Here is a 12,662-nt window from a genome sequence, read left to right as displayed (position 1 = left end):
TTATATTTTTCCTAAAGAATGGAAAGAAAGTACGAGAAATGTTTATTTTCAGAAGAGAACAGAAACCTGGAATACTTAGAATTGGTGATCTGTTTAGGAACAGAAATAGTGTTTGTAAACCAACTCTAGTTTCCATTACATTAAATTTGAGCTGAGATGAGGGAGCAGTAGTATACAGGTGCAAGAATTAAAGAGGTGAATTGTCTGTAAAGAGCTTAAAACCAATATTACAATTGATGTAGAATATGCATGATGATACCAAAAAAATGTGGTGGTGAACCACTCTCACGCAAATATCATGCTCCTCCTTTGGCATGTCATTGAATCTAGAAATATACCTAATTCATATTTTAAATAGCCTGGAACCAACAAATGACTTTTACTTCTTCTAGAAGGCAGTGGTATTAGGTCTTTAAAACTCCACATCTCCCCAGTTTCAGAGTATCTGCCCCACAGTCATGAAATCTGTCACTAGAGCTGTGGAACTGGGAATGCCTCTGCACTTACTTTTCCAAGTGAAGAAAAGAAGAAATGAACATCATTTTCAAAGCACAAGATTGGATATATTTGTCAAATGCTACCCTGATTAAATTTTGCCTTTTAAAAATTAGGATTTGGATCCAAGATGGCGGAGGAGTAAGTGGAAGCTAGACTAACATCTTCCCAGGACCAGTCTGGATTTACAGCTTAATTTTGGAGAAATCATCTGGAATAACCAACCAAACACTAGCTGGAAAGAAGTCTCATAACCATGGAGAGACAGAAAAGGCCATTACATCACAACTTGACCAGTAGGTAGTGCGGAGACACAAAAGGGCTGGCTGGGCTCACACGGGTGGCAGCTGAAGGGACTGAGAAACAGCTCAGCAGCCAGGGGTCCCCCCTGAGAAGGGCAGGGTCTAAACCCCCAGTTGGGCTTCCCAGCCTACAGCAACAGAGTAGAAAGTAAAATAGTATCAGCTGTGAAAAGCAAAAAGCCACAGAGTTTCTTGCTAGCTGGAGAGAAACAGCAGGAGAAAAAGAACTTTTAAGAATCACATACGAAAATATTTTGGCTCCCACTTACCCTGGGCTCAAGCAGAGGGAAGGCAGAGAGGACTGGAGACACTTGGGGAGAGTTTGATGTGGTGGCTTTGAGCGGAGAACTTGGGGAGCAGCCGACTAGGTCCCAGGGCTGACTCATCCCCATACTGCAGGCAGACCATTCCCCTCCAAGTGGCATCAGCCAGAGGGGAAGCAAAAGCCCTGCCTACAGGAATTAAGCTGCAACACCCATGGACTTTAAGCCTGATGGCTAATCACAGATTGAATAGATTAACAATTAAAGAAGACAGACAAAGGCAGTAGATCCCTAGAAGTCTCCAACAGGCTGCCTAGGCCCAGACTGGTACAGGATCTGATACCACAAGGGGCAGATCCAGGAAGTGCAGATCATTCTAGGAAGCACCAACAAACAATAGGAGTCACAAAAATGGGGAGACAGAGAAACAAGCCCCCATCGAAAGGAAAGGGAGAGTCCCCAGAAAGAGTGCTAAATGAAATAGAGGGGAGCAAACTATCAGATATGGAATTCAAAACATGGATTATGGAGAAGCTCAATAAGCTCAGTGGAAACTACAAAGAACTCCAGGGAAACTACAAGAAACTCCAGAAAAACTACAAGGAACTCACAGAAAATTACGTGAGCATGAAAAAGGACATAGAAGCTATCAATAAGAGCCAGGAGGAAATGAAGAATACGATCTCTGAATTGAAGAACACAGTAGAAGAAATTAAAAGCAGGCTAGAGGGAGCGGAAAATTGGATCAGTGAGCTGGAAGACAATGTAGACAAAAACTCCCAGACAGTGCAACAAAATGAAAAAAGACTGAACAGGAATGAAGAGGTTCTAAGACAGCTGCAGGACAACAAGAAGCATAATAATATCCGTATCATAGGAATTCCAGAAGGAGAAGAAGAAGAGCAAGGGATAGAAAACGTCTTTGAAAAACTAATGACAGAAAACTTCCCTAACATGAGGAGAGAAAGAGTCACGCAAGTCCAGAAAGCACAGAGGGTCCCAATGAAGATGAACCCCAATAGGCTCACCTCAAGACACATCATAATTAAAATGCCAACATTCCAAGACAAAGAGAGAATCCCAAAAGCAGCAAGAGAAAACCAACTAATAACATACAAGGGAGCTGCAATAAGGCTATCATCAGATTTCTCAGCAGAAACACTACAAGTCAGAAGGAATTGGCAAAAAATATTCCAAGCAATGAAAAACAAAGGCCTACAACCAAGAATACTCTACCCAGCAAGGCTCTCATTCAAATTGGAAGGTAAAATAAGGAGTTTCCAAGACAGAAGAAGGCTAAAAGAATACACATCCACAAAACCAGCATTGCAAGAGATGCTAAAGGGTCTGCTTTAAGAAGATGAAGAAACAGAGAGAGACAGAAAGGAACACAAGTACAAAGGGGGAAAATGACAATGAATAAATATTTATCGGCAATAACCTTAAATGTAAATAGATTAAATGCTCCAATCAAAAGACATGGGGTAGCTGAATGGATTAGAAAGAATGACCTACATATATGCTGTCTACAAGAGACCCACCTTAGAACAAAAGATCTACACAGACTGAAAGTGAAGGGATGGAAACAAATATTTCAAGCAAATGGACATGAAAAAAAAAGCTGGGTAGCAATGCTTATATCAGACAAAACAGATTTCACAGCAAAGGCCATAAAAAGAGACAAAGAAGGACATTTCATAATACTTAAGGGAAAAATTCATCAAGAAGATATAACCCTTATAAATATATATGCACCCAACTTAGGAGCACCCAAATATGTAAGAAAAATTTTGAAAAACTCCAAGAAAGATATAGACAGCAACACACTCATAGTAGGGGACTTTAACAGCCCATTGTCAACAATGGACAGATCTTCAAAGCAAAGAAACACTAAAGATATTGAGGCATTGAACAACACTCTAGGTCAAATAAACTTAGTCGATATATATAGAACTTTTCACCCCAAAGAAGCAAAATATACATTCTTCTCAAGTGCACTTGGAACATTTTCAAAGATAGGCCACATGGTAGGACACAAAACAAGACTCAACAAATTCAAGAAATTTGAAATTATATCAAACATTTTCTCAGATCACAATGGCTTAAAATTGGAAATCAACCTTAAGTAAAAAACTCAAAAACATTCAAACTCGTGGAGAATGAATAACATGCTATTAAATAATGAATGGGTTAACAATGAAATCAAGGAAGAAATTAAAAAGTTTCTGGAAACTAATGATAATGAACACACAACAACCCAAAACCTATGGGATACAGCGAAAGCAGTCCTGAGAGTAGAGTTCATAGCAATACATACCTACCTAAAAAAGCTAGAAGAATCTCTAATAAAAAATTTAACCCTACAGCTACAAGAACTAGAGGAAGAACAACAAGCAAAGCCCAGATCAAATAGAAGGAAGGTAATCATCAAGATCAGAGCACAATTAAATAACATAGAGACTAAACTAACAATTCAAAAGATCAACATAAGTAGGATCTGGTTCTTTGAAAAGATAAACAAAATTGACTAGCCTTTAACCAGGCTCATCAAGAAAAAAAGAGAGAGGACCCAAATAAATAAAATCAGAAACAAAAGAGGAGAAATGACGATTGATAACACAGAAATACAAAGAATTGTAAGAAATTATTACGAACTTTGTATGGCAAGAAATTTGACAACCTAGAGAAAATGGACAAATTCCTGGAAACATATAGTCTTCCCAAACTGAATCAAGAAGAAGCAGAAAGCCTGAATAGACCAATAACAACTAGTGAAATTGAAGCAGTAATCAAAAAACTCCCGGCGCACAAAAGCCCTGGACCGAATGGCTTCACAGGTGAATTCTACAAAACATTTAGGAAAGAACTAACTCCTATCCACCTCAGACTATTCCAAAAGATCTAAGAAGAGGGAAGACTCCCAAACTCGTTCTATGAAGCCAGTATTACCGTAATTCCAAAACCAGGTCAAGACACAACAAAGAAAGAAAACTACAGGCCAATATCACTGATGAACATAGATGCTAAAATCCTCAACAAAATATTGGCAAACCAGATCAAGCAACACATTAGAAAGATCATACACCACGATCAAGTGGGATTCATTCCAGAGGTGCAAGGATGGTTTAATATTCGCAAATCAATAAATGTAATACACCACATAAACAAAATGAAAGACAAAAGCCACATGATCATATCAATAGATGCAGAAAAAGCATTTGATAAAGTACAACACCCATTTATGATGAAAACTCTCAGCAAAATGGGAATAGAGGGAGCATACCTCAACATAATAAAGACCACATACGAGAAACCTGAAGCCAACATCATACTCAATGGGGAAAAACTGAGAGCATTCCCCCTGAAGTCAGGAACAAGACAAGGATGTCCACTCTCTGCACTCCTATTCAACATAGTCTTGGAAGTTCTAGCCAAAACAATCAGACAAGAAAGAGAAATAAAAGGCATCCAAATTGGAAAAGAGGAAGTAAAACTGTCATTATTTGCAGATGACATGATATTGTACATAGAAAACCCTACAGACTCCACAAAAAAAAACTACTTAAACTAATAAGTAAATTTGCCAAAATAGCAGGGTACAAAGTCAATATTCAGAAATCGAAGGCATTTCTGTACACCAACAATAAAATATCAGAGATAGAAACTGAAAGAAAAATTCCATTTATCATAGCAACAAGAAAAATAAAGTACCTAGGAATAAACTTAACCAAGGAGGTAAAAGACCTGTACTCAGAAAACTACATAACACCGAGGAAAGAAATTAAGAAAGATACAAATAAATGGAAGCATTTACCATGCTCATGGATGGGAAGAATCAACATCATTAAAATGTCCACACTACCCAAAACAATTTATAGATTCAATGCAATCCTTATTAAAATACCAATGACATTTTTTCACAGTAAGTGAAGTATTTTGAACAAATACTTCAAAAATTTATATGGAACCAAAAAAGAGCCCGAATAGCTACAGCAATTTTGAGGAAGAAGAACACAGTAGGAGGAATCACAATACCTGATATCAAATTATACTACAAGGCCACGGTAATCAAAACAGTCTGGTACTGGCATAAGAACAGACATATAGATCAATGGAACAGAATAGAGAGCCCAGAAATAAACCCAGGTCTATATGGTCAACTAATATTTGACAAAGCAGGAAGGAACATCAAATGGAATGAAAAGAGCGTCTTCAACCAATGGTGTTGGGAGAACTGGACAGGGACATGCAAAAAAAATGAAACTAGACCACCAACTTACAGCAGAATAAACTCAAAATGGATCAAAGACTTAAATGTAAGCCTTGGCACCATAAAAGTCCTAGAGGAAAAAATAGGCAAGAAAATTTCAGATATTCCACATAGCAACATTTTCACTGATATATCTCCTAAGGCAAGGGAAATAAAGGAAAGAATAAAGAAATGGGACTACATCAAAGTGAAAAGTTTCTGCTCAGCTAAAGAAAACATCAGCAAGATGAAAAGGAAACCAACCATATGGGAAAATATATTTGACAATTATATCTCAGACAAGGGATTGATCTCCAAAATATATAAAGAACTTACACATCTCAACACCAAGAAGACAGACAACCCAATTAAAAAATGGGCAAAGGACCTGAACAAACACTTCTCCAAAGAGGACATACAGAGTGTCCTTAGACATATGAAATAATGCTCAACATCACTAGCCATCAGAGAGATGCAAATAAAAACCACAGTGAGATACCACCTCATATCAGTCAGAATGGCCATCATCAACAAATCAACAACTTGCGCTGGAGAGGATGCGGAGAAATGGGAATGCTGGTGCACTTCTGGTGGGAATCCAGACTGGTGCAGCCACTATGGAAAGCAGTTTGGAATTTTCTCAAAAAACTAAATATGGAACTACCTTTTGAACCAGCAATTTCATTGCTAGGATTATATTCGAAAAATCCTGAAACACCAATTCAAAAGAACCTATGCACTCCAATGTTCATAGCAGCACTATTTACAATAGCCAAGTGCTGGAAACAACCTAAGTGTCCATCTGTAGGTGAGTGGATCAAAAAACTGTGATACATTTACACAATGGAGTACTATGTAGCAGAAAGAAAGAAGGAACTTCTACCATTTGCAAAAACATGGATGGAACTAGAGAGAATTGTGCTTAGTGGAATAAGCCAGGCAGCAAAAGAAAAATACCTTATGCTGTCACCTATTAAAGGAAACTAATGAACACAAACAAATGAGCAAAATTGAACCAGAGGTATGTAAACAAGGAGTAGACTAACAGTAACAAAGGGGGAGGCGGGAGGGAGAGAAGGGGGTAAGAAGGGGAAGGGTCTGGTCTAAGAACATGTATAAATGACCCACGAACATGGACAACTGAGTGGGGACTAAGTGTTGGAGAAGGAGAGGACAGGGAGCAAGGAAGCAAGAGGAGGAAAAAAAAGTGGGACAACTGTAATGGAAAAACAAACAAAAAAATTTTAGTGGGGGAAAAAATGAAAATATGAAGAATGGAAATGCCAGTTCAGTGAATATTAGAAAGACAATGATTTTTCTTCACACTGTATATTTTTCTCCCTATCTGATCCCTCCAGAGTTTGGCATTCTAAACAAGTAAGAAATGACATAAATTTATTTGCATAAAACTAATAAGACCAGTTGTTAATAGAGGTTTATTTTTTTCTTTTTTTGACCAAGACTTTGACTGGAATGTCATGCCTAAAAGAGACATGCTTGGGCTCTGGTTGTTATCAAAAAGTACTGAGGAACTGGGAATGACCTTCAAAGGTAATAAAAACCCACTAGATAAAAGGCCTGGTACCGTGGTTGGTTGTGTGGTCCATAGCAATCTTTCCAGGGAAGGAATGAAGGTTGTTTTCCTGAAAGATGGTTAGAAGGGACCTTAAGGCACAGTGGAAAACCAGAAGGATTTGGAAAAGACAGGTGTGTATAGGCAAGGCTGAATTCCAGGTATGTGGCTCAGCTTCTGTGCCCTGAAGGGCAGACTAAAGGTCACACTAGATGTTGCTTGCGTAGTTTCCAGCAAAGCAGAACTAAAGATCGTAAGTGATCATTTGCACCTCTTGTTGTGTTTATGCAAATGAACAGGATGAATTAAAAATGGACTTAATGCAGCCCCTTTAATGACAAGGAGGGTAATCTTAGGGAGAAAAATCATTATTCAAGGAAAATCACAATGATCAGTGGTAGACTATAAAGTAGTGCAGCTAACCATCTTTAAAGTTTATCTTCATTTAAAATATGTTTTCACTTGAAAGTTAAACTATGTCTGTGGTATCATCAAAGATATTTAATTTATAGGCAAGAAGAATGTCAAATACCTTGCAACGGGGTGTCTTTCCATAAGTCAGTCTTATAGATTTAGACTTGTTTTTGGGTTATGTTACATAAATTAACATGTGTTTTCTGATTTCAAGGAGCATAAGCCTATGATCTCATTACCTGAGTGATTATCTATAGGTATAGGCCTCACTTAATCCTGTCTGCATTGCTGCCTCCTGAGACTCAATGGTTTGACTGAACTAAGTGGCTGGGTTGGTGAAGAACGGGGTGGTCTGTGGGCTTCACTTTAAAACTGGTTCCTCTTTTCTATCCTAATGGCTTCGACTGAAAGGGCCCAGAGGTCTGAGAGGGGGGAAACCTAAAATATTTCCCTCAGCCCAACTAGGTATAATGGGCAAAAGGGTTTGGACAGGTGAGATGTGCCTGGCACACCTTCCTCCAAAGAAGCCCTTCTTTTCCCTAATGTGGGACATTGAAAAATTAATCCCTGCCTTTTGTTATTTAGTGTTTATGGATTGAATGATGTCTTTTAACCTTTTTGCCAAATCTTTTGCTCCCAGAATACAACAAGGATGCCAGCCTGTTAAACCAAGCACGCCGTTGTCTGGGGACAGCCAACTGACCTGGAGTCTGCACGATCCTTCCCCATGTTGGAAGGCCACCCTCCTCTCCACATCCCCAACTCTTATTAGGGATTTCTGGTCCCAAGGGTAGGTAGGACGATGACCATGTCCAGCTTGAAGCAGCTAGAGGAGCTTGAGACCTTCGCCCATTGTCCTTTATAAGATTATAAAGGGTCTTAAGTCTGAGAGGGAGGGATTGTTATTTTTTATTGTTAAAATAATTAATTAATCATTTATTTATTTAAAAAGAAGAAGAAGAGTATATGAAAGAGTGAAGCAGGAGAGCTTGTATGTATGAACCATAGGCATGGATTTGGTTGGGGATTGCTGGGGGAGTGGGGTGTTGAGTGGAGGGGAGCAAAGGGGAAAAATTGGAATTATTGTGACAATATAACCAATAAAATATAATTAAAAAATTAAAATTGGATGTTGGTATTTTACTAGTATTATAGTTCTTTTTGCTTCACTGTGAACTAAACAATTTGGTTTTAAGGGGTAGGGCTCCAGTGAGCACATTGTTTCCATGGTGTAATGCAATCTGCATAACAGATATGTGAATTACAGCTTCATGATGAGGGCGAGGCTACTGCCTGGACTTCAGCTAATCTGTGGGTCTTTAGACCAGATATATTTATTGATTTGAGTGAGAGAGGAAAAGAAGAAGAGAAAGAAAGAGAACAAGAAACATTGAGCGCCTGTATTCCAACCGGGGTTAGAACCCACAACCTAGGAGAAAACCAGAGGCTGAAAGAAACCCTCCTGTGCTATATCACAATAGCCACGCTCGATCCACTGGTGCCTGTAACTGTGGAAGGAAACAAGCACCTCGAGATGATCCCTCTGATATCAAGGCAGCTAACTTTTATCAGCTTCTGGTAGAAAAGGGTTATGGAAAATTGGATCGTATCAATTTCCCAATATTTGAACTAAGCACTTCAGATCCTGCACCTGCCAAAAATGAATCTTCTTCTGCTCCAGATGCAGGAGCTGACAAACTTAAAGAAAAAGAACCTCGGACCCAAGGAGAGGGCACATGTCTGAATTTAGCTTTGAGTTTAGGCCAATTCACAGGTAGTTTAGATACCTATCCAGTTTATTCATAAGCAGGAGGAAATAATCCAGAAGTTCATGGTCAAAGAGAAGTAAAATCTGAGAAGAGACCGAACTTGGTTGATCGACAGGCATCCACAGTTGAGTATCTCCCAGACATGCGGTATTCAAACTGCCCGAAAGATCTGCTACCCTAATTCTCAATCTGGTCTTTGGTTAAACTGGGCCTTCTAAGTGTTTCAACTTTCATACAGATTTAGACCAATAGGGTTTCATTCCAGGAGCAAACTATTTTATGCTTTGGGACATTGTCATCAGGACCAGAGCCAAAGATGAAGGAGACTTAGACACAAATTCTTGGCCTGCTCCTGTGGGGAACCGCTCCTTGTGGTTTAGGGAATTGTAGCCCCAGCTGTGAGCCTGACTTGCCCCCCACCCCCCAGCTTGTCTTTAAGTCTCAACGAAAGGCTGTGCAGGAGACATAACTGAAAGCCACTCAGAGGCTTTCCATGGGAATTGGATTTAAAGAATGCTTACTATGCTTTAGAACTTGCTCTGCTTTTCTTATCTCTTAGTTAAGTGTAAACAATCTCTAGCAAGGAATGTATGAAACCTTGCACTAATGCCAGTGTGGCATCAAGATGTTTAGTAGACCCTGACACAGACTGGTCACTGTGCCCTGTGTACTGGTACTTATAATCTGTTATTGTCAACTGTAATCCAAGCGCCTAAAAGCTATTGATGATCCATAAATTTTGACCTTGTATCTCCCATGCATACCCTTCTCAATGAAAAGCATGAAGGACAGAGGTCTTGTGTTATTCTCCACTAGAGGGAACAGCCGCCTCCCTTATCCCCCAGACAAAATACAGTGTCCTGGATAGATTTGTTCCACCATGGTTGTGAGATCTCTGCTGGACAGAGTAGTTTCCATCTGAGCCTAGGGCGTTTGAGGCAACTCCGCCTTATGCTCCAAATAAAGCTATTCCTGGAAAGAGAAGTGCAGTTATAATGGGAAGAGGAGGATGGGGAGATGACACAGCTCGAGCATCTGTTGGCTTTGAATATGAAGACTCTCGAGGTAAGAGGTTTATATGCTCAGGGTCTGACAAAGTAGTGAAAGTACTAGGAAGTGGACCAAAGGAAACAGCTGTAAAAGCCCTGAATAGTGATATGCCCTTATATATGCTGTCATTGTCTCAGGGTTGAGGGCTAAAACCACATTATGCTCAACTTATGAGGCTTTCTGTTGTGGTTCCTGATGCTCCTTTGCAGATAATACTAATGTCTCGGGTATAACCAGGTCCACCACCATGTCCAGTATTCTACCCAGGAAAACAAGAAATCACTCTCCCACCAGATGGTCTCTGGGTTTTGAGATTTCCTTATACATATGTGACAGAGAGAGGACCGTGTTTGCCCCCGAAGGAAAACATGCAGTTAATGAGTTACAAGGGGCTCCATGGGATTCTTAAAGCAGTAGCACAATAAGTGTGTTCCAGCCAGTTCATTTCTAAACTTGAGCTGGTTTTTGTTTTTGGTGTATATGGAGTTATTCATTTGGTATGTGTATACAGTGTTTTCTTGAACCCACAGTGGGTTTTGGTTACAGAAACTCAGTATTCGGACAATAATTGTTCTACTGTTTTGTGATAACATTGATATTTATTGTCAGTGGGGCTACAACTTTCTAATAAACATTGGTCATTCTAGGAAAGGACTTAAAAAAAAGATATGTGAATTACAAAGGAATCTTTGGAATACAACACTTTTATATTCAGTGGAAACTGCTTATAATAAGAGGAACTTAAGTAAAGTTTATAGCCCACATATTTGATTGAAATTTCTTATAGACATTAAATAATACCAAAGATAATTTTTTCCATGAAACCAGAAAATTGAGGTACACCTTCTTATATTCCAGAGCCTAGTTAGATATTTTTATCCTCTGAAATCAGAAAGCTCAAATCAGAAATAAACATTGAATCTAATGCTCTTGTATTGCAATATATTCGAGCTATATTGAGATTTCCCAATGCTTTACTGTTGCCACCTGTATTCATCAACTGGATCATCTATTGAATTGACCAAAAAACTTGCTTGGTTTTTTTTCCCCATAAGATGGTTCTAGCAGTGCTTAGTTGTCTTTAACTTCATTCAAAACAATTTTGTTAGATTGTATTGTGACAGCTGTCCCACCAGCATGCATTTTATTTTTTTAATTATATTTTATTGATTATGCTATTACAGTCATCCCAATATTTCCCCCTTTGGACCCCTCCACCCACTACCCCTTTCCCTCCAGCAATACCTCTTTTGTTCATTTTTATGGGTCATGTATATAAGATTTTGGACTTCTCCTTTTCCTATACTATTCTTAACATCCCTCTGTCTATTTTTTTTCTACCAATTATGCTTCTTAATTCTTCAACATTTTGCCCCATTCTCCCCCCTCTCCCTCCCTGCTGATAACCCTCCAAATGATCTCCATATCTATGATTCTTTTCTGTTCTAGTTGTTTGTTTTTGTTTTGCTTTTTTAGGTTCAGTTGTTGATGTTTGTGAGTTTGTTGTCTTTTTAATGTTCATAGTTTTGATCTTATTCTTTTTCTTAAATAAGTCTCTTTAACATTTTCTATAATAATGGCTTGGTGATGATCAACTCCTTTACCTTTACCTTATCTGGGAAGCACTTTATCCTCCCTTCCATTCTCAATGATAGCTTTTCTGGATAGAGTAATCTTGGTTGTAGGTCCTTGCATTTCCTTGCTTTGAATACTTCTTACCAGTCTCTTCTTGCTTGCTAAGTTTCTTTTGAGAAATCAGCTGACAGTCTTATGAAAACTCCTTTGTATGTAACTCTATTCTCTCGCTGCTTTTAAGATCCTCTCTTTATCTTTAACCTTTGACATTTAATTATGCTGTGCCCTGGTGTGGTCCTCTTTGGGTCCAACTTGTTTGGGACTCTCTGTGCTTCCTAGACTTGTATTTCTTTTTCTTTTTCCAAATTAAGAAAGTTTTTTTTCATTATTTTTTCAAATTAGTTTTCAATTTCTTCCTCTTCCTCTTTTCTTTCTGGTATGTTTATGGTTCAGAGGTTGGCACTTTTGGAGATGTCTCAGAGTCTTCTTACTCTCTCCTCATTTTTTTTTTTGAATTATTGTATCTTCATTCAATTCTGATTAAATGTTTATTTCTTCCTTATGTTTCAAAATGTTGATTTGAACCCTAGTTTTCTTCCTTTCTCTGTTGATTTCCTGTGGATTGTTCTTTATTTCACTTAGTGTAACTTTCCTTTCTTCCCTTATGCTTTTTCTCTACTTGGTGGGTTCTCTGAGCATCCTTATCACCAGTGTTTGAAACTCTGAATCTGATAGGTTGGCTAACTCTGTTTTGCTTAGCGCTTTTTCTGATGTTTTATTCTGTTCTTTCAATTGGGCCATATTTCTTTGCATCCCCAATTTGGCAACCTTCTTATGTTTGTTTCTTAGTGGTAAGTAGAGCTGCTTTGACTCCCTGTCTTAATGCATCTGTTAAGTTGTATGGGGAGGAGCCTTAGGTATTTGCCAGAGTGGGGCAACTGCTTCACCACTCTGTGACTCTGTATGTGGAAA

The 12,662-nt window shown here is 38.7% G+C and overlaps 1 pseudogene; it reads left to right on the top strand.

The window, feature by feature from the left end:
* Positions 1-625: 625 nt before the first annotated feature.
* LOC150021976 (nonsense-mediated mRNA decay factor SMG8 pseudogene) lies at positions 626-10,748 on the top strand (annotated as a pseudogene).
* Positions 10,749-12,662: the final 1,914 nt, after the last annotated feature.

Source organism: Furipterus horrens, unplaced genomic scaffold (assembly GCF_987537825.1).
Source record: "Furipterus horrens unplaced genomic scaffold, mFurHor1.1.pri manual_scaffold_1, whole genome shotgun sequence".
Taxonomy (NCBI): domain Eukaryota; kingdom Metazoa; phylum Chordata; class Mammalia; order Chiroptera; family Furipteridae; genus Furipterus; species Furipterus horrens.
The sequence above is the reverse complement of the archived record's forward strand: the minus strand, read 5'-3'. Positions and strand labels throughout refer to the sequence as shown.